General features: G+C 40.4%; 1 long non-coding RNA gene across 1 annotated transcript; it reads left to right on the forward strand.

The window, feature by feature from the left end:
• The first annotated feature begins 7,722 nt into the window (after nucleotides 1–7,722).
• On the forward strand, nucleotides 7,723–22,019 carry LOC122458458. The gene is made up of 3 exons (XR_006278512.1): nucleotides 7,723–7,875; nucleotides 19,417–19,418; nucleotides 22,009–22,019. It is a non-coding gene; the product is annotated as an uncharacterized LOC122458458 (long non-coding RNA).
• The last annotated feature ends 1,708 nt before the right edge of the window (nucleotides 22,020–23,727 follow it).

The following is a 23,727-nucleotide window of genomic DNA, read 5'->3' on the forward strand; positions in this document are numbered from 1 at the left end:
TTTAAAGGTCATGTTTTCAAATTAGATGTATTCTGACTTCTAATTTTACACAATCAAAATCACATACCTACCTTTCTGAGTGCACAATTTGGGGCTCGTGTGTTTCTCAGCCCTCAAATGATTGTGGATGCAAACTGGATGGTTAGATCATGATCCTGAAAGGTGATGAAAGGCTCTTGAGGAGTTCTGAGAACCTTCTCACCCTATCAGTTTCAGCAGCTCCTATAGAATACTGAATTCAATGGGAACATAGAGGACCCAGCACATCCCAGGATCTGGCCACCATATCTGGTAACTAATTTGCTCAGGCAGATGTTGCTTGCACCCAGAACACCAAGGTTTTGTTGGAGTGCCCAGAAATGTATACTCACAAGTTTAAATTTGCACATTGCACATAGGCTTCTTTTGAAGATACACTCACTACAAAACAGTGCAAAAATATATTCGTGTCACAATGTGATATCACAACAGTGATTCTAATGACAAGAAAAATGCAAAAGCAAGCATTGCTACATTGTGCTCCAACAACTTTATCTCAAAGGGTGAAGTCCAAACAGCTGCACTCTTCTACCTAAATCTGATGCGGTGTGAAGAGGTGTAGTTTTAAAATATCTTAATATTCTTGTTATTTTGTTTAACATTCATGTAGCACTTTACATTTCCAAAGTATTAGAAAAACATTAACTAATGTATCCTCACAAACTCTGTGCAAGGTAAGTGTTACATTATCCTTGGTTTATAGGTGAGGAAAATGAGAGAGAGGATGTAAGGGTGAAATTTGTTCCTACACAAGGTCAATGTACCACTTAAGTCCCATTTAAGCCTTTTTTTACAGAAGTAAGTGCTATATAAATATTACCATTAAGCAATGCAAATGTTATTAATTTAAGCAAAGCAGGGGCCTGGTGCTGGCCCTATGCACAAGGATGAAATTCATACTAAGGATGAAATTGGGCTTTTAGGCTCAGCCTTCACTATGGTATAGTACAAAGCTACAGTGCCCCAGAAGGAGCTTCAGGAAGAAATTGTGTCTCTGTAAGCCATAATTCTGCCTGTGGTGGAGAAGTGGGATAAATTTGCTTCACCTCCTTTTTGGGTTCAAACTGCTTTCCTCCTGCCCCATGTCTACCTGACTCAGCTAACTGGGCTGACCAGGTGGGGAATGAAGGATTGTGGGGAGAGCCATGGTTCTGTCTACTTTCTGCTTTTCCCAGCTCAATTCCTTGCAGGTGTCAGGGTTCCCTCGCCACTCTGAACTCTGCGGTACAGATGTGGGGACCCGCATGAAAGACCCCCTAAGCTTATTTCTACCATCTTAGATTAAAACTTCCCCAAGGCACAAATCCCTTCTTGTCCTTGGACGGTATTCACTGCCACTACCAAGTGAGTTAGACAAAGATTCAAGGGAAAAAACCACTTGGAGTTCCTGTTGCCCAAAATATTCCCCCCAAACCCCTTCACCCCCTGTCCTGGGGAAGCTTGAGAATAATATCCTCACCAATTGGTACAGGTGAGCACAGACCAAATCCCTGGGATTTTAGGACACTAAAACCAATCAGATTCTTTAAAAAAAAACAAACCAAAAAAACAGAATTTTATTATAAAGAAAAAAAAATAAAAGAAGCACCTCTGTAAAATCAGGATGGAAGGTAATTTTACAGGGTAATCAGATTCAAAACACAGAGGATTCCCCTCTAGGCAAAACTTTAAAGTTACAAAAAACAGGGATAAACTTCCCTCTAAGCATAGGGGAAATTCACAAGCTAAAAAAAAGATAAAAAAGCATTTCCTTGCTATTACTTATTATTTCTGTAAATTTAGATGTCTGTAAAAAAATTCTGTAAAATTATTGTTCAGTAGGAACTGGATTACTTGCTTGGTCTCTCTCTTTGTCTCCGGAGAGAACGCACACAGAGCACAAAAACAAAGCCTTCCTCCCCACACCCCAGATTTGAAAGTATCTTCTTTTCCCATTGGTTCTTCTGGTCAGGTGCCAACTAGATTAATTGAACTGATTAACCCCTTACAGGTAAGGGGATTCTGTACCTCTGGCAAGACGGATTTTATATTACTGCAAACATAAAGGTTGTTACCCTTCCCTTTATATTTATGACACATAGGGATTATCAAGTGCACAGACTCTGCTTTTCCATGTGCCCCTGAGCTGTGATGTGAGGAGCCCTAACATTGGTATGCACAGGGAAGGATGGGACCAAATAACTCACCCTAAATCCACTGTGCAGCCATGTTAAGAGCTAAGCCAAAGGTTCATAGTAAATCACTGGCAGACCTTAAATTCAAATTCAGAGGTTCCTGGTGATTTCTATTCTGCTATGCAGTTTGGCCATTCTATCAAGGAAGACTACTAGTAAGACCATATTTGTTTTTTTTTCTAAGGAGCAAAATTGGATAGGTAAACTAAGGAATATAACTGAGTTTATGCTTCACTATTTTTAAGTTTTCCCCAGTATAAGAATGTGTCTTTAAAAGCATGGAATAGTTTCTATGATAATTTTCTAATTTTAAAGAAGGGTATGGAATAGGTTTTTTGTTAATGTATAGAAATGCTGATTTAAGTAGAATGAGTTTATAACTAATTTCACTGGGCCATATCTCCAGCATATGTGGAGAAAACTATAGACAGGTAGGGAGAAGGGAGCTCTATAACTTGTAAGTCAGGGAATTTCCATTGAAGGCAGAGTGGGGGCAAAGTTTGCCTCCCCTCCCCATAGAAAAGGAACAGTATTTGGACTACTAAATCCCCATATGTAGCAAGGCCCATTCATATCACAGACACCGTTAAAAGGTTCTGGGAAACTATCCAGTGGACCTGTCTCTTCTGGCTCCATGACAACTATTGGTCTCCCCAAAATTTTGTCTCAAGTTTTTCACTCAGCAAATGGTTTCTGATTATTTCATGCAGGAAATCTCAGAAGGTGAAGGATGGACTGTGCTGCAAAAAGAAGCATTCCACGCTGTCTCTATCACCTCTGCCCACATGTATCCCAGTTCCCATGATGTAACTGTAGGAGAACTTTGATGCAATCAGAAGAAGAGGGAGCATGGTACAGAACAAGTACTTATCCCTTTGGCACTCCCTCATCCCAGATCTACCTGCTCTAGGTCCCCTCTGCTTCTGCAAGCCAAAAGGACACGCAGTCCCAGTGGCATTAATTTTTTAACTAAATTAAGGAAGAACTATCTAAGTGATCGGTTAGCAATATTTGCCAGATAGTCCTGGTTCGGAGAGACAGTCTAATATCTCATCCAATTTAATTGAAACTAGTGTTTTTCCCCATTTCAATAAACCCTCAGCATATCTGATCACCTGCAGTGCTGACTGTATCCTTAAAATAATGTTGGTGTGCTGCAAATACAGCATTGTCTCCTCTAATCACTGCCAGACAGCTGGTCCTCCCAGCACAACCGCTAACCCTAAACTGATTAGCCACTTGGATAAAGAAAGAGGATGGCACACTGGAACCTTTAGTTTCCAGGGGGAGCATTTCCACATTAAAGAGGGATGTTGCCACAATCTGCTCCATGTTAAGCAAGCCTGGGGTGGCACTGAGTATTGGCAAAATGCCAGTGCAGACCTCATTTCAGCCAAGGTTGAGTGTGTGTGTTTTATTGCATTTCTCCTTTGATCACCCATGGTTTCTTTTCCTTTGCTGCAGTCTAAAGAAAAAAGTAGATATAATCTCTTAGACTAGATCCCAAGTCTTTTCTGAATCAATATGATATCACTGGAACTGTTTTATGTATTTATTTTATTTATTTATTTATTTACTTATCACTGCATTTTACAAGTTCGTATCTTAGTTCCTTTGGAGTCGAGGTTGTTTAGTGTTTTAAATGAGCTGCTTAATCTTATAAATTAAAAGCCACTAAGCCAATCAATTTCAAATTTCATTTGAAAAACAACAACTCCCGCGCAGGCTGAAAACTTCTGTGGCAGTTTAATCCCAAAGCTAATTTGTATGGCTGAGACTAAATAAAGGGCTCAGCATTAACTTCAGATAGACTTTGAGTATTTTGAATTCAAATTATCCAAAATGAATTAACTGTTCTGAACACCTGTGAAATTTTCACTAGGGTGAAAGCTACTTAGCAAACATAACACACAGAGAAGGTGCCAATTATCTATAGGACTGAAAAAACGCAGACTTTTAAAGAGATTTACACTACCCGTTAAGTCCCCTGCAGTTTATATCATAGGGGTCATTCTTCTGTGGCTGCGGTGGGATAGCCATTCAAGAGAGATGGGATCAGCCCCTACCTGTGACTAATTAGCTGCCTCAGGGATGATGTGTCTGAGACCAGGGATTAGGTGAGGGGATCTGGTTTATCTATTTTGATTTGTGTTAATTTTGGATTTGACAAATAAACCCATCCTTCGGGGACAGCACTGAGGAGGGTTTATGGGGACTATAGTCACCCCAAAATTTGCCTTAGCCCCCATAGCCACTCGTAGCAGCCATCACTGTCTGGCTGTCCAGCTCTAAAGGCAGAGTGCAGAGAGTAGCAGCTGCCGGCCGGGCGCCGAGTTCTGAAGGCAGCACCACTGACAGCAGCAGTGCAGACATAAGGTGAGGTGAGGTGCCAGAGACCCCAACTATAATCTCTGCCTGCTGGGGTGTGCCAGCCAGGTATGGTGCCCACCTTTTCAAAATGCAAAAATTGGACACATGCAGGAGCCCTACTCCCTGTGACCCTACCCCTGTTCCTCTTCTTCTCCCAAGGCCCTGCCCCCCCGCCAAGCTGGAAGCCGGAGCCAGGCAGCATTAAGACCTGCCTAGGAAGTCTGGGTTCCTGGGGATCCCCAGAGCCTCCACCTATTCTGGTGGGGCACCAGGGTGCCCAAGAGCAGCCCCTGGCCCGTGTCCCCACAATCTGGGCACTCTGTCCATGGCAGGTGGAGGGTCCAGGGCTCCACAAAGCAGCCTGGGCTCCCTGGGTGGCTCTTATTATTGCGCAGCTCCAGCTTCTGGCATTGGGGGGGGGAAGAGGAGGAGCAATGGGTGGGGTCTCATGATGAGGGGAGAGACTGTCACCACCCCTGAGCCTCAGGCTGGCACGAGGTGGTGCCACAGAGAATCTGGGACAAACACTGTCCTAGAGTCATTCAGCTTGGGACCAGGACTTGAAATGTACATTCTGGGACTGTCCTGTCCAGTTAGGGAGCAGTGGCCACCCAACACCCAGGGCTGATGGAGGGTCCGGGCTTCCCACAGCAGCCTGGACTGACCCATTCTGTCCCAGACTCCTTGGTGGTGGGGAGCTGAGGAGCTCCTCCAGCAGCAGGAGGAGGAGACAGGGGAGCGCCACAGCCACCTGCACCATGGCACTGCCACCCCGCAGTGCCTGACTCCGGCTTCAGACCTGGCCATGGAAATAATGTGGGGAGACAAGGAGTGGGGCTGGCATTTACCTGAGGAGGAGCAGGGGGTGGGGCTTTGTGGCGAGGGAGGGCACAGTCCCACCCCCCCACACACACAATTTTCTGTCTAGTCCCCCTCAGTCCCCCCTCCCACCCACCCACCCACCCACAAACCAGGAAGAGGCTGGCACTGACCCTGCCATATTTTAAGAAAGGGATCAAAATTCTGCTGCTGCTGGGAACTTTATCTGACACACTGACTAGTGAGATGACCCACAAGCTTACCCCCACATTTTTAGTTCAAGTTAACCAAGCCTTCATTTTTATGGATGTAAACCATTGTGAATGTAAAACTATGGGAGCAAAAATTGAAAGCCAGTTTAGAAAATCTGGCCTCAATATGAACAGAATAGTAGATGACATAATACTATCCTGGCTAGTGGGAATGATCTGAGTAGACCTGGGGAAATAGTAAAATACCTCTCATGACACAAGACCATCTGAAGCAATTTTATTTTGTATATGTGTTTTTAAAGACCCAAGATTCACTTTCACTCTTAGCAGGATCAAGATTTGAAGTCAGTAAAAAGCCAAACTTCCGATTTTTCTTAATCCTACCTGTAGTGCACAAAACCAACATTTACAAAGTAAACATCTAACCAACCTCTCGAGATATAGTTCTGCCTTCTTCTGTTTGTGGACAATCGTTATAGTTAATCCACCTTTAAAATATTCAGGCAACTTGGAGTCTCTCTTTGCTATCAATTAGGGAGTGTTTTGTTTTTTGCTCTTTCCCCAAGACACCTTGCAAGATTAGATAGTGGAAACGGCCTGTCAAAATTAAAGATTTTTTTAACACTTATTATGCTGTTAATCTTATTCATCATTAATAAGTCTTAAAACTGGACAGAACATTTAAATAAAATGAAATGAAAAAGTTTAAATCACAACTGAAGCCTCTTCAAGAAAATGAACCAAAATTCCCAAAATTTAACAAAGCTAAAGTGACCAAGATCTGTAGGTGAAAAGATCTGAAGGCAAAAAATCAATTGCCAGTAAAGTCCTTCAATGATTAATATTAGTATTTCAAGTGTTTTTGTTAAGAAAAAAATGAAGGTAAGTTAAAATGTAGCTATATATACGTACAGAACTTGGAGTCTGGATTCTCTTCTCAGCTCTTCCATTGCCTTGCTGAGTGATTTTTGTGCAAGACATTTCACTGTTCATTGCCTCATTTTTTTCATTTGTAATGTGTGGATAATAATACTTACATACATTCCAAGTTAATTCAGTAAGGTTTGTAAAGCCATTCATTTGCTATAGCAAATGCCATACTAGTGTAAAGTAATGATGATAGTATTAGTAGTAGTGGTGGACTAATGGAAATATTTACAGGATTCAGCCTCTCTTTTGGAATATAGTGACTTCCATTGGTATCTATTCTTAATCCCTCTTCCTTCTGAGTCTTAAATCCTTTTCCCTCCTCACAAGAAGCGCTGGAATGATAATCTAGAAACTAAGGCTGGGGTTTTTAGAATAACTAATTTTTCACTTCAAAGTTCCTTTCAAAGTCAATGAGAGTTTTGTCTTCAGTGGCAGGAGAATTTTTGAAAATTCCATCCCAAACCCCTTTGTTTATTCACAGGGGAAGAAATTGCATAAAGTCAGTTCCACTTAAGTGCAGTTTTGAAGGCTTAACTGGGACATCAGTGTTTCTTTGGCTTTGTGCTGGGCCTCTGTATAAGGGGTAACTTTCACTTAGGGCGGGAAGACAGAAGAAATGTTAAATGTCCTACAGTAATCCTCACTAATATTCCTCAATTCTGATCTGGACTGACCATTTCCAGCGGTGAAAAATTAATGCACTCCCCTTGCCCCCTTAGTCCATAAGCTCTACTGAGACGGTCATAAAGAATGCCAGATAGTGCCAACTATTGTGAAAAAAATGTGGAGAGAGAGGGAGTGTAGCGAAGCAAAGACTCGCCAGCACAGCACCTCCTGCTTTAATCCTGGGAATTAGCTTGATTCCACCATATGGAGTGCCTCCTCCTGACCAGTGTCTCACCTGCCACTGGCCCCGTGTCCCTCCTGGACCCCAATGCACCTTTACCTCAGGGTTCACCCCAGATATACCCCCACACTCTGGGTCTCCCCTTCCAGGGGAACCCCCAATGCTCTAAGCTCACCTCACTCAGTGGCTACTGCTAGTCATTATCTAGCCCCTGCTCACTGGGACAGACTGCAGTGTAATGGCCACGCATCGTTAGCAAGGGGGGTTTGGACCTACGGCCTTTCCCTAACCCTGAACTATACCTCTGCAGCCCTTCTTTAGGCCTTGCACAAGGACTGCAGCCTTGGGAATTACCAGGCTGGAGCTCCCCAGCTCCTTTTGCCTTTCCCCAGCACTACTCTACCTCAGGTACCCTTCTGTCCCTCACAGACAGGTCCTTCTCTCTCCAGAGCTAGAGAGAGACTGACTCAGCTCCTGGCTCACAGTCCTTTTATCAGGGCCAGCTGTGGCCTGATTGAGACGTGGCTCCAGTTGTGGCTGCTTCCCCAATTAGCCTAGCCTTTCACAGGAGCGGGGTAACTGCCCTGCTACAGGGAGAAACAAACCAAACCCCATATTTGCATCTAGCAAATTGTGTATGGTTGTATAGTAGAAAGGATTCCTTACTGATCCCTACAGATCACATTATGCTCTGAAATAATGATATTTGATCACCCATAATTTATTACTATGTCTGCATATTTACAGATGTTAATTTATCTAACTTCTTTACCCACTTACATCGATTACTTCCAGCTGTAGTGAACAGAGCTGATTTGGAATATTTCACTAAACCTGTTTTTTGTCAGAAAATGCTGATTTGTTAGGAAGCTTCCTCAGGTCAAGAAAGGAATCTGTGGTCAAAATGAGAGCAAGCAATAGCAAGCTATAGCTAATAGCCTGTGGTTAGGGCCCTCACCTGGCATATGGGAGATTGAGGTTCCAGTCTGTGGCAGGTCTGTGTGCGTCTCTCTGGCTTTTCTGCAAGATCTCAGTATCATCCAAATGCAGAACAGGAAAAGATCAGATATACTGGCATAGGGTGCTCTAAGCATTGTGAGGGCCAGAGCAGGCACCTCAGGATCAGAAACCTATAATTGGTTCCTTACGGCTGGCCCATCCCAACCCTCTCCTTCTCCTGCACTGATCAGAGCTCTGGCCCATTGTGTGTGGGGAGAAGGAGGAGAGTCTGGAATATGCCTTTCTTATGGAACATTTCATCATAGATTCAATGATTTTTCAGCAAAAAGAGCCTTGTTTAATATGTTATCATTTTTAAACCTAAAGCGTTTAACTGATTCCTGTCAAATGAAATTACTTTAGTGTCAGTGTGCAGATGACATTGGTAGATGCCTTTAAAGCTGGTCTCGAAATGGTAGTGAAATCAGTACCATTTCCAGTCATAGATTCATAGATACTAAGGTCAGAAGGGACCATTCTGATCATCTAGTCCGACCTCCTGCACAGCGCAGGCCACAGAATGTCACCCACCACTCCTATGAAAAACCTCACCCATGTCTGAGCTATTGAAGTCCTTAAATCATGGTTCAAAACTTCAAGGAGCAGAGAAGCCTCCCTCCAGTCAACCATGCCCCATGCTACAGAGGAAGGCAAAAAAACCTCCAGGGCCTCTCCAATCTGCCCTGGAGGAAAATTCCTTCCCGACCCCAAATATGGCAATCAGCTAAACCCTGAGCACATGGGCAAGATTCACCAGCCAGATACCCAGGAAAGAATTTTCTATAGTAAATCAGATCCCATCCATCTAATATCCCATCTCAGGGGATTTGGCCTATTTACCCTGAATATTTAAAGATCAATTACTTACCAAAATCCCATCATACCATCTCCTCCATAAACTTATCGAGTAGAATCTTAAAACCAGATAGATCTTTTGCCCCCACTGCTTCCCTTGGAAGGTTATTCCAAAACTTCATTCCTCTTATGGTTAAAAACCTTCGTCTGATTTCAAGTCTAAAGTTGGTGGCCAGTTTATACCCATTTGTTCTTGTGTCCACATTGGTGCTGAGCTTAAATAATTCCTCTCCCTCTCCTATATTGATCCCTCTGATATATTTATAGAGAGCAATCATATCTCCCCTCAACCTTCTTTTAGTTAGGCTAAACAAGCCAAGCTCCTTAAGTCTCCTTTCATAAGACAAGTTTTCCATTCCTCGGATCATCCTAGTAACCCTTCTCTGTACCTGCTCCAGTTTGAATTCATCCTTTTTAAACATGGGAGACCAGAACTGCACACAGTATTCTAGGTGAGGTCTCACCAGTGCCTTGTATAACGGTACTAAAACCTCCTTATCCCTACTGGAAATGCCTCTCCTGATGCATCCCAAAACCACATTAGCTTTTTTTCACAGCCATATCACATTGGCAGCTCATAGTCATCCTATGATCAACCAATACTCCAAGGTCCTTCTCCTCTTCCGTTACTTCTAATTGATGCATCCCCAACTTATAACTAAAATTCTTGTTATTAATCCCTAAATGCATAACCTTACACTTCTCACTATTAAATTTCATCTTATTACTATTACTCCAGTTTACAAGGTCATCCAGATCCTCCTGTATAAATCCCGATCCTTCTCCGAATTGGCAATACCTCCCAGCTTTGTATCATCTGCAAACTTTATTAGCACACTCCCACTTTTTGTGCCAAGGTCAGTAATAAAAAGATTAAATAAGATTGGTCCCAAAACCGATCCCTGAGGAACTCCACTGGTAACCTCCCTCCAACCTGACAGTTCGCCTTTCAGTAGGACCCGTTGCAGTCTCCCCTTTAACCAATTCCTTATCCACCTTTTGATGTTCATATTGATCCCCATCTTCTCCAATTTAACTAATAATTCCCCATGTGGCACGGTATCAAATGCCTTACTGAAATCTAGGTAAATTAGATCCACTGCATTTCCTTTATCTAAAAAATCTGTTACTTTTTCAAAAAAGGAGATTAGGTTGGTTTGGCACGATCTACCTTTTGTAAAACCATGTTGTATTTTCTCCCATTTACCATTGACTCCAATGTCCTTAACTAATTTCTCCTTCAAAATTTTTTCCAGGACCTTGCATACTACAGATGTCAAACTAACTGGCCTGTAGTTACCCGGATCACTTTTTTTTCCTTTCTTAAAAATAGGAACTATATTAGCAATTCTCCAATCATTCGGTTCTATTCCTGAGTTTACAGATTCATTAAAAATTCTTGCTAATGGGCTTGCAATTTCAGGTGCCAATTCCTTTAATATTCTTGGATGAAGATTATCTGGGCCCCCCGATTTAGTCCCATTAAGCTGTTTCAGTTTCGCTTCTACCTCTGATATGGTCTCCAGTGCACATTGATTTTCAGGCCACTTTTATTATCATAAATACAAATGTTTTATATTGCTTACTAGGTTTCTCCATGTATGGCTCAGAATGAGTTTCATTATCTGTCTTAAAGCTGCATACCAGAAATAGCCTACCTGTGCTTTGGGAAAGCAGGGGCCACAAGGAAACTACTGACTATATAACTGAGTTGTACCACTTAGCAGCTGAAAACCCTGCTTTCAGAAGAGAAGGGTTATTACTTCAGTACATCAAAGAATCAAAATGAAAGAAAGAAAGAAAGAAAGAAAGAAAGAAAGAAAGAAAGAAGAAAGAAAGAAAGAAAGAAAGAAAGAAGAAAGAGAAAGAAGAAAGAAATTTCAATTCATAAAAGGAAATGTTGGAGAAATGACAGTTTCTAGATGCATTTCATCCTTGTTTACACCTTTGCATCATGGAGTGCCAGTCATTTTCTCGGATTATCTCCCTATGTCTCAATCAATTACATGCCATTGCGAGGCCTCTGTATTGGTGCACCTCAGTCCCTCCTATTCTCTGCCTGTGGCAATTGCTAGTTTAGTCTCCTGTGGGCTGTAATACTTTGCTTTAATTATTTTTGTTGGGTTTAGTGTGAGGGTGGTGTTGGTGGGCTATGATATACAGGAGATGAGCCTAGATTATCTTCAGACCTTAGACTCTGACTCTTGAAGCTTTATATTTTACTATGTTTTCTAAGTCAGACCTAAACTGTCTGTACAGTCAGGTGAATTCATAGGTAGTTCCCCTGAAAAGAGAGTTAGGATACACAGCATCACAATATAGGGTACATCTCCATCACGATATTTGTATTTCAGTACAAATGTTTGAAATTCAATTGGAAAAGTTGCAAAATGAGGTAGGAAAGTATCACTTCCTGCTTACCCAGAAACATAGTTAGAAGGAGCATCACTAAGGAATGAATCCAGGTCTCAGATATGCAAAGCCATGATAACAGTGTCTGCACATTCATGCATGTTCCCCATCCCCTGTTTTGTAGAGAATATGTAGAGGAGCCTATTATGAATATAGGAGGAGGAGGGTCACAGTTTAAGAATGACATTCTTCTCCTTCCCCAGGACAGATTTTAACTCAGGTATTCTGCTCTCCCCATATGTGCAGAAGTCCCCTTGTGGTTAGTGAAATTTCTGTACACATGGAAGAGCAAAATTTGGAAGTAAAGATCCTTCATGAGGACATGAAAGAAACTTTTTGCCATGAGGGGCTAAAATTCTGCCTGGTTTTATGCGGGATGTGTAAAGAAGGAGAGGAGAAGACTCCTGACACCCTGCCCACTGCTGCATACATCTCAGTAGACCAAGCAAAAATCTGGACCACTTTCACTTTATATATACTAATGGTATGTACTGTAAATGGAACAGGACAATAAATAAAAGTCAATGGGACAGAGCCTCAGCTGTTGTGAGTTACCATAGTTCCATGACTGGATAATCTGATGGTCCCTTCTGGTCTTAAACTCTTAAACTCTATGACTGCAATGTAGCAATGCTGATTTACACTAGCTGAGGATCTAGCCCATTATTTTATCCCACAGACTGAACATTTTATTAATGAATTAATATATAGTTGGGTCTTTTGTGCCCCTGCAATGTAGCAGAATCAAAATGTCTGATATGCTTAGTTGTTATGTGAAACTTGGATTGAAACAACCCAAAGAACAAATTGTAATTCCATCATTTGACATTTCTGATTGTGAAAAATAGGGAGTAAAGTTCATTAAAAATCTTTCCTGTTTCTTCTCCTTTATAAACAAGTGATTCCCATCCTTTTTTGTGACTCTTTTAGCAACATCCAGCAGGCTAATGGGGTATTTGATTTGGAAATATCTGAAGAATTCTACCATGATCTGGGAAATCTAAATAGTTTACAGTTTTGTATTGGGTTTTTAATGTAAATTCGACCAGTGAACAACATGTAGACACTCTCATATAAGAAACTCTTCTCCCTTTACTCCTGCCCAAAGCAAAAGCCTAGCTGTTCTCCAGGGGAATCCTCTGTGAGAACTAACCAACAAAAAAACTTCAAAAACAGACTCCAACTAGAGACTGCTGAATTGGAATTAATTTGCAAACTGGATACAATTAACTTAGGCTTGAATAGAGACTGGGAGTTGATGGGTCATTACACAAAGTAAAACTATTTCCCCTTGTTTATTCCCCCCCCCCACCCCACCCCAACCCCAGTTCCTCAGACGTTCTTGTCAACTGCTGGAAATGGCCAACCTTGATTATCACTACAAAAGGTCGTCCGTCCGTCCCCCGAGTCCCCCATCCCCCTCTCCCCCCCCGCCACTCTCCTGCTGGTAATAGCTCACCTTAAGTGATCACTCTCGTTACAGTGTGTATGGTAACACCCATTGTTTCATGTTCTCTATGTATATAAATCTCCCCACTGTATTTTCCACTGAATGCATTCGATGAAGTGAGCTGGAGCTCACGAAAGCTTATGCTCAAATAAATTTGTTAGTCTCTAAGGTGCCACAAGTACTTCTTTTTTAAAAAAGAAAAAGGGAAATGATCCCATTGATTTGGAATCAAAGAGACTTGGATGCACTTTACTCTTGATTCACAAATAACATCCATTGCACCTATGGATCACATTCCATCCAAAGAAATATATAACCCATAAGAACAACTACTTCAGATAAAGTGTGGCCACTTGGAAAATCATATTGCATCAACTCATATTTGCCAAGTAATTATATTATATATTAAGTACTGGCTATACCTAAAAATTATTGTCTTTAGGTTTGTTTTTTTAATTCTATCATTTGTTAACTGTATCCAACATTTTTTGTTTGTTTATATGGTGGGTTGTTTTTTGTTTTCTTATAGGTTTCAGCTTTTGCAGACTTCTGTGACTTAGAGATGGGTGAAATCAGTTTTCTCTAACTCTAAATCCACTCAAACATTGTAGACTTAAACTTGAACATTATCAGATTTGTGTTTTGCTTAGGAAAGACTGAAAAATGAAGAAGGCAGGGAACAGATAGAAAAAACCTGAAGCTTTTTGCGTCAGGGACTGTCTTTTGGTTATATGTTTGCTTGGCACCCAGCGCGATGCAGCCCTGTTCCATGACTGGGGCTCCTAAGTGCTACTGCAATACAAATAAATCAATATTGTCATCTTCCTCACAAATAGAGGGGGTTAAATTAAAAAATCAGTTAAGGGACTTAGAAGCCTAGATCCCATTTTCACAAGCATTTAATTGTGCAGGAGCCTGAGTCCCATTTTTCCTTTCAATTGCCTTAGGTTCCTAAGTGACTTAGGTGCTTTTGACATTTTTATCCAGGATGAGAAAAGGATCAGAGAGTGAGCAGAGTGATAAACAAATGCTGAGAACTGTGAATAACTGTGAGAGAGGGATAAGAAACTGAGTGGGATAGAGAAAATACCAATTAAATATAGATAACATATAGCTTACTGAATAGAGTGCCCTCACATAACACAGGATTTCCTTGAGCTAGAAATACTTTTGCTTTAGCTGAATCATCACCATGAAGGAGAAATGGGCTTAAATTACAGGAAAAAAATGTTTGTGATCTTAGACTGGTGGTTTGACCCCTTACAAAACAGTTTGTGATGTCTGCCAAACTTCAATCCACAGAAAGTTCTCCAGTCCCTACCATAAGCAACAGTATGTCCCAGAAAAAAGCAGACATTCCAGAATGCCTTTGTACAAGCCTTCCCACTTCCCTTTTCTATCTTGCTTCAGGATTTGTATTCCCTGATGATAACATATGATACACAACACATCTACTACTAGGACCAACAGAGCATGTTCAGAAATGTTACAAGGTGAAGTGGGGAAGTCATAGAAGCTGTCTGAGACAGTCACAGAGAGTCATAGAAGACTTATTAAAAGTCTTGCCTAAAAATGTAATGCACTGGTTTAAAAAGTGAAAAGACAGGAAATGGATGGCTCAGGAGACTCGTAGTAAGTTATGCAGACTCTCAAATCTGGATCACCAGGAGTGAACGAACATCTTTTCCATCCAATGTCTTGGTTTAGGGCTGTGTGAAACATCACAGTTTCATTTTGCAGAGAGCCAAGTGAACATATTTCAGTTTTTGTGTGCGTGTCCACAGTTTTGACTTTGCAAACCCCAACTGAAAAAATAAAGCTCATTCAAAACCACTAAGATTCACTTCTTCCTTGTCAAAACTATTGTTAACCAACATATACGATGTATGTACATTAATATGCATTACACATCACATTAATGTTATAGACATTATATCATATATGAATGTTAGCACAGATCTATGTTAAATTGTATTAAGTTCACTCTTGTTCACTTATATCAAGAGATATATATCACACAAAACCTTACAAGGCTATCACAATATCCTATAAGTCTATATGTTACATTTGGCACTAGCAAGTATAAACCCTGTCAAAATCAAGATATATGAGTGTTCTACCACAGTACAAGGTAGGGTCTTCATGGCCCAACTGGCTTGGAGTGCTGTGTTCAAAAACAAGAGATAAGGAGTACACCCTGGTACCAGAAAAACAAGGAAAAAAACTGATTGGTGAATATCAATCTTGGGTGATGTATAGAGTGCTTTAAACTTATAAACTGGTATATTATAAATATAGCTAGTTTGGGGGAAGCACACCTTCTCAGTAAGGTGAACTGAACAGCACTATGAGAAACTGATTCACAGAGGGATTGGTCCATATTAACTCTTTATTTTCTGTACTGTACTGATAGTGATTTTTAATCAATAAATTGCTATGTTTGATTATTTGGTCTCATAAATAGTTTTCATAATGAACCACCAGTCCCAAATGCAGTAAATCTAATCTACCTTAATTTGATACCATTCCGCACTGGAAATTATTAGTTAAATTGGAGAAGATGGGGATTAATATGAGAATCAGAAGATAGGTAAGGAACTGGTTAAAGGGGAGACTACAATGAGTCATGTTGAATAGTGAACTGTCAGCTGGAGGGTGGTTACTAGGTTCCTCAAGGATTAATGAAATTGGCACCAAAAAAGTGGGACTGTGGTAATAAAATATGCAGATGATTCAAAGTTGGGATGTTTTGTCAAAGAGGAGGAATGGAATATCATACAAGAAGATCTGAATGACCTTGAAAACTGAAGTTATAAACATGGGAAGAAATTTAATCATGAAAAATGTAAGGTCATGCACTTTGGGACTAACAAGAGTTTTTGCTATAAACTGGGGACATATCAGTTTGAAGCAACAGAGGAGGATAAAGATTATATTGGTCAATCACAGGATGACTATTAGCTGCCAATGTGATGCAGTCATGAACGAGGCTAACGCAATCCTAGGATGCAGCAGGCAAGATATTTCCAATAGAGCCAGGAAAGCGTTATTACCATAAAACAAGGCACTGGTGAGACCTCATCTGGAATTCTGTGTGCAGTTCTGGTCTCCCACTTTTAAGAAAGATTAATTCAATTGTAACAGTTGCAGAGAAGGGCTACTAGGATGATCAAAGCAAACCTAAGGAGCTTGGCTTGTTTAGTCTAACAAAGTGAAGGATGCAGGGAGATACAATTGATCTCCATAAATACACCAGATGGATATACACCAGGGAGGGAGAGGAGATATTTCAGTTTAGGGCCAATGTTGGCATAAGAACAAATAGATATAAACTGGTCATCAATAAATTTAGGCTTGAAATTAGATGAAGGTTTCTGATCATCAGAGGAGTGAAAACCCGGAACAGCCTTTCAAGGGAAGCAGTGGGGGCAAAAAACCTAACTTGTTTTAAAACTGAGCATGATATGTTTATGGAGGGGATGTTATGATGAGATTGCCTACAATGGTATATGGCCCAACTGCAATGGCTATTAGCAAATGTCCCCAACAGCAGGAGATGGGACACTAGAAGGGAAGGGCTCTGAGTTACTACAAAGAATTCTTTCCCAGGTGTCTGGTGGGTTGGTCTTGCCCACACGTTCAAGGTCTAACAGATTGACATGTTTAAGGTCAGGAAGGAATTTTCCCCCAGGCCAAGTGGGCAGAGACTCTGAGGAACAGAGGGTTGCCTTCTTATGCAGCGTGGGCCACAGGTTACTTGCTGGTTTGAACTTGAGCAAACATAACTTGAAGTCTTTAAATGAAGACTTGAGGATTTCAGTAATGTTATCGACCTACTACAGGAATGGGTGAGTGAGGTTCTGTGACTTATGATGTGCAGGAGGTCAGACTAGATGATTATGATGGTCCCTTCTCACCTTAAAATCTATGTATCTAAATATAGTCAATCAGCTGGCTAATCTATTAATCAACAATATGTAAAATGTCCATTTTGCTCTAAACTTAGCCCAAGTTTGATTAGTTAATGAGCCTTTAATGAACATGATCTGAGAGTCAAGTTTGTAATGAAACACAAAAGAAGGCTATTTTTACTTTGGCAAACTATGTCAGGGTTGGATGGGATTGCATTTGAGTTAGTTCAGTTTCTTGCTTTCAGAAATTTCCCCAAAGTTGTTGTTGGGCAATTGCTTATCCAGACAGAGGCTCTGACTGGCGTCTATCCTGTCACTCCTGAAGTTTAACTGTATAGAAGAACAATGGATTAGTTTGTCTGGTGATTTGAAGTGTGGTGCCATCAGTACACTAATGATGATGTAGCTCTGTATTTCTTTTTTATCAGAGCTGCATAGCATAGTGTCTTCGTTTCCCTAGTATCTGGCTGAGAGGGCAACTTGGATGAGAGCAAAACTGGCTGAAGCTAGTTTCCTGGAGAAAGAATCTAGAGTTTATGGCAGGGATGACGTCTGTCCCATCGTTGAGGAAACGTTCCTGCTCTTTATCAGTGTCATTTGCAGTATAGGGATGTAACCAGACCCTTGGTTACTCCTGGAGTTCAAAGTGACTCTGGTGGCCAGAAGTGCCTTTTTTCATCTATGATCAGTATTACTGCTGTAATGATTTTTCTCAGATATGGATATTGCCACAGTTACCATGCCATTGACCTACAGGATGGACCATTATAATCTGCCCTGCTTAAATTGACCACTGACGCAGAATGTGATGATCAAGTTGATTAGCAGAATAAGCCATAGAGAATTTGTTATACTAGTGATTCAAAACGTCAATGGCTTCCTGAGTGTAGGTGTGATTCATGAGGTTGATCTTTAAAGCCCTGCATGAACTGGGTCCTGCGTATCTGAGAAGCCAACTCCCTCCCCATTCAGCACCATGGCAGCTAAGTTCTTGCTAACTGTCTAAACATTTGGGGACTGATGCCAGATCATTTTCAGTGGAGGGTCTTCAACTCTTTCTCATTTTCCCTGGTAGATCCTGAGTGCATTAACCCTCAAGGAATGGACTAGTAGTTCATCCATTTACTAAGGCTTTGGGCAAAGGAAGGTGTATTTATGTTACCCAGGGTCTGTCTTTTTTGAGCTGACAGTTAATACCTTATTCCATATTACGTGAATATATGCTCAAGACTCCAAAGACAGTTGTGATGAGTATTTTAAAAATTAGAGAATAAATAAAATAAAATAAAATAAAATAAACACCCCACAACTCTTCTGTTCAGGGCTATATATGACTTCCCGTATTATGTGACCTAAATCCATTACCTACTGGATAAGTGTCCCATTCACAAACAAACAAACAAAAAACACAGTACCATTATCCTTGGCCCCAATTACAGTCTATTTTCGCCTCCTCAGCATAGAGGACAAGGACTGCATAGGTCACCCTATTACTCCTCCAGCTTGATATTCCTTGAGGTAATGCCTCAGGTTAGAGCATTGGCTTGAACTTCTGTTGGTCATGCTGTATGTGTGCTCTGGATAAAGAGTAGGCTTCATTTCCTAGAACTCTCAGTCCAGCACACTGTGTGAACAGCAAAGTCACAAGATGTATATTAAAATAATGAAAATAAAATGGAGAGGCTGAACGTGAGAGGCACACTGGCTGTCTTATGGTAAAATTAAATTACAAGTAAAATAGGTTTCTGGGTTTTGTCAGTTGGGGGTAGTAGTTCCAGCTGGGTCCTGATTCACAGTTACAGAGGTTAATTCTAGCTGTGTGAATAAATTAAACAATATGGGCAGATGCCAATCCACTCTTCTGAATCAAGAGCAAGTTTCACGATTAATCCTCCGTGTGCCATAATCCATGCAACCTCAAGGACTATGAAGTTGTCTGCTTCCCTACTGACTCATTCTTTAATGTGCACTATGATTTTACTGCCTCCTCCTGTTTTCCACCCAGCCAAAAACACTCCTGCACAGCCTGGTGGTTGTTGTTGTTCATTTTCATTATGGTAGAGCCTGAGAACCTAATAAATAATTCATTATACTATGCACTGTACAGACATGTAACAAAGAAAACGGTCCCTGTCCCAAGGAGTCATGGTCTATGTGACAAGTGGTGAACAAAACTGATGAACAATATGGGGGTGTATTGGGAGGATGAGGGAACAAACAGAGTTAGCAGAAAAGCAGAAGTCACAGTTAGCAACCTGCCTAAGCTAATGTTTGTGTTTCTCCTGCATATGGTTTTATTTACCTATAGGCCTAACTCAGTGCTTGATCTTTTAATTGTTGTGTTTGTAAACTAGTCCTTGCTTTGTTACATGTTTGCAAGATGTTGTGCCTACTTAAGGCGTTAGGGTAATAAATATGCAATAAACATTTCAAATATAAATTAAATCCATATATAGGTTCAACACAATATTCATTAACTAATAAGAAAGATTGTTACCGAATCATGATGTTTTGTATTTATATGGCACATATCTAGTCATGTGCATGCAAATCAGTGGTTTTGCACCTGCATCTGAGGTAGTGTATGTATGTATCTATTAACATACTTAAAAATCAGGACTTAATTAATGAAGCCACTGTGTACTAAGCATCCTTATCAAATTTTACACATAGAGAGACTGGGGTGCAAAATAACTAAATGGGTCGCCTAGGTTAATACAAAGAGATTAAAATAGAATAGAATGAAATCAATGGGAGTTTAGGCTCCTAAGTACCTTTAAAATCTGACCCTTAGCCTTAACCCCTGCATAGGGAGACAAGTATGAGTTTGAAATTCAGAGGAACTTGGCGTCCAAAACCACGTAGTTGTTTTGGAGAATTTTACCCAACATGTATACAAAAGGGGATTTTTAAAAGGATCTAAGGTCAATGTGATTGGGTGAAACTCATCATGGTCTAGAAATGGGTTAATAGTTAATTAGTTATGGTACAGACGCAAAAGCGGTTGCTAATTAATTGCTTCACAGCCACAGGGGCTGCATTGGCAACTGAATGGACACATAGGGCCCATAAAAAAGAGGAAAGTTCAGTCTTAAAGAAGAAGCCATAGGGAGTAAAGAGGAATACTGGCTCCTGTAAAGAGCTGAAGCGCCAGAGACTGTTGGACACTGGAAACCTCAGGAAGACTTCAGTGGATCCAGGAGTGCTTGATACCAGAGTTGGGGAGAGGCAGTGGAACCTCAAGAAAGGGATTGTGCACCAGATCCAGAAGAGACATTGATTCTTTGCAACTTTAGACTCTACATGCACATCTGTTACCCTGGGAGGGGTTTGGACTAGCTGCTTCTCAGCTGGAGGGCTGAGTGGCATGCAAAAACAGATGTTCTGCAGGGAGTGCCAGAGATGAAAATACCTGTTGCTTCACACGCTGACACAAGGGAGCCTTTCGGCAAAGAGTATACTACATAAATCAGACATATACAGATGTTCTGATGGAAAATCATGACTGATAGCTTCAGCTTCTACAGATTTTAAATGTTTTCATCAAAACTTTTCAAATTAAAACTTGAAATGTAAGCAAGGTCAGTGGCCATGTATTACAATTCACATTATCATCATCAGAGACTAAATTACTGGTTTATTCTTGTTCATGACACCAGAATAAACCAACACATTCACATCATCTATCTATCTTATTTATGTCCCTCACAGACTAAATGATAGTTAAGCAGACTTGAAAATGCTTGCTGAAAAGAAAATGAGCATTTTGTGCTGGTTAATTGGAAGAGTAGATGTCTGACTAATTTTAATGCAGTTATTAGATTATTAGGAGATGTAAATACTGGTCTTCCCTAGTTGGTCTATTTTATGTATTATCAGATATTTTCTTGCAGGCTTGTTGCTTTGTTTACAAAAGAGAAATAAAGTACTTGTTATGGGCAACTCTGTGTACTTTTTGGTCTGCACCTTAGAGGTTCCTGAAGAACTTAATCAAAAGACTTTTTACAGGGTTGAAAACGGGGGAGGGGAGGAAAGGAGAAAGCAAAGTACTGATAGTAAATTATCTTGAAAAGGGCATGAATCACTTTTATCTGTCTGTCTATATTTAATTTCTCACATTTTAACAAGAAGGGCATGCACATGTAGAACATGGCCCTGTAACTGGAATTCTAAGCAGTAGGTGAGAATTTTCCAGGAAAAAAAGTGTCTTCTCTTTCCTGTTTAGCAGAAAAGCTATCACTATCTTTAGTTAAATCTAAATGTCGGTATTCATAACAGAACCTGCCTGGATTGTCTGTCACCCCTGCTAATTGAAAATAACAAGGTTAGTATTTGGCACACAAATTAGAAGATGTGACCAGCAACACTTAGGGCAGATGTCGGACATTCTTTAGCGGACTGTTGTTGCTGCTTTATAAGAACTGGTGAGAAGGGAGCTAAATGGGAGAATAGGGAGTTCAAGTAGTATGGCAATCACAAATTCCAGTCACAAGTTTCATAACATGCCAACTTTTTTCCCCCCATGACTACATTGGCTGCTTTTTTTCTAAAGAACTATAGATATTCTTTGCTTGTTCTTCTAAACACCCAAGGCACTCTTTGTCTGCCATTCCAAGGGAAGAGTTCTTTCACACTGTATTCATCTCCAAGCTGGGACTGCCAATTATAGCTCCACCTGGGCTCAGGAATAAAAGATGTCAGGCTGTAGCCTTTGTCCTTTTTTGACTGCTTTCTACCGCTATTACATTGATTGCTGTTTTTCTCCCTGTAAATGGGGCCCAACAACTGCAATCCACCTCCTTCCTTCCCTCCAACCAAAATCCTTACTCCCTGCTTTATTTCCCTATTCATTATCAGAAGATGCAGAATTTCAATGAGACTGGCTAACTCAGCTCTGAACCAGATCTTTATTAGATTTCAAACCACACTTACAGGCAACCAAAGGTAATTCAGCAATGAGATCGTTGCTGGCAGTGGCTTTATCAGGGAGTAGGTTCACCACTTTTGTTGTAATTTACACCCCTGTCTTTACAAATCCATTCAATATCATTTCTGTTCTGTTGAGAGACCTAATTCTGCTGAATTAGAACTGAATCCCTGACCCTTTGTGGTCTGTTCCCAACTGCTCTGAGAGCAGAGAAGGAAAGCCACAGCCAGCAATGTCAATAGAACCCTATGAAGATTAATGGGGTACCTGAAAAGCAACAAGGACTTTGAGTGATTTCAAGGATTCCAAAGGCTCAAGAAATCGATTTCACTGAAAATGTCCTTGCTAATTTAGTACCTGATAGTATTTGACATCCCTCTGCTCTAGTGTGAACAGCAAACTTTAACAGGATGAGGGGTTCTTTTGTGTATGTTTCAATGAAGATTGAAAATGAAAATTAATACTAGCTAAATCAGATAGGACAAACACTTCTAAAATGCATACATTCTAAAAAATATTAATGTTTCTTCTATCATTATCTTCTTACCTACTGATAAAAATAAAATCAACACTAACGGAAATTAAATTATTGAGAGTGAACGTCTAAGCATGGAATATTGCTTAACATAGTAAACCCTGTATATTGCATCAGATCTGCCCCTACACTTCCTTAACACTGAAGAACTTTCTGAAGCTGCTGAAAAAGCTGATATAAAACAACTTTCAATGCCAAGACGTGATTCTGTCATTGTTTCATTTTACATTAATAAAGATACTAGCTCATGCTTGAGGCTCAAAATAGGATAAAAGCAATCCATAAAATAAAATCTCTCTTATGATGATGTCTGTGGTATTAAAATTCTGTTTATAGTGAAGATTTTTACATGTCCTAATTACATATTGGAAATAACTATTGTCACTTCTGCCACACTGAAAGGCCCTTAATGATGACATTATTGTTTGAATAGAATTTTTAAGCAGATCTAATGTAAAAAGAGATGCAATTAAGAGAATGTTAAGTTTACTTGATCCATGCCCAGAGGTTTAACATTTCTTTCCCTAATATTTATGGAAATTTTGTGATGTGAACAAAGTCTGGAATTGTGAACTTTTAAAACCAAAATAGCAAAATGAAAACATCTGGAAGTCTTGTATTTAATAGCACCTAGAGATCTTGACTGGGTCATAGATCCACTGTGCTAGCCATCGTAGAAGCATATAAAAAATTAACAGTCCCTATTCAAGGAGCTGAAATCTAAAACACAAGATATAACAGTAGATGAAGCAAACAAGAAGGCGAAGGGGGAAAGTAGGATGGAGTAACGTAATGAGGTGCTTTAGCACAGACTAATTATTTGCAGAATTCTTCATCAGTCAGTGGCAGCCACCACCATGCTTTTCATTGCACAGAGAAAAAAATATACCATATTGATCTTCTCTTTCCCCTCCGCCCCCAGCACTAATAAAAAAGTGTGATGTGCTTGTCCCTGTATTTCAGTGCAATTTGTGCACTGAAGAAACAGTGCAACAGAAGAAAAGTTTAGCTAGATAAATATATGGACATTTGTGTACACACATTGTATAGGAGCACATTTATATACACACATGCACATAAACACCCACGTATGCACAAACACATATATGTATGAAATTACATTGTTACGCAGTGAAAAGCAGATCATGCTTATGAACATCAAAGCGTTTTGCTCAGCTGTAGCCCTAACTAAATGTTCCTTGTTTTAAGATTAGCTATGCATAGAACAAGTGAACATGCTGGGGCTT

The sequence above is a fragment of the Dermochelys coriacea genome, chromosome 2, assembly GCF_009764565.3.
Source record: "Dermochelys coriacea isolate rDerCor1 chromosome 2, rDerCor1.pri.v4, whole genome shotgun sequence".
NCBI classification, from domain to species: Eukaryota; Metazoa; Chordata; order Testudines; family Dermochelyidae; genus Dermochelys; species Dermochelys coriacea.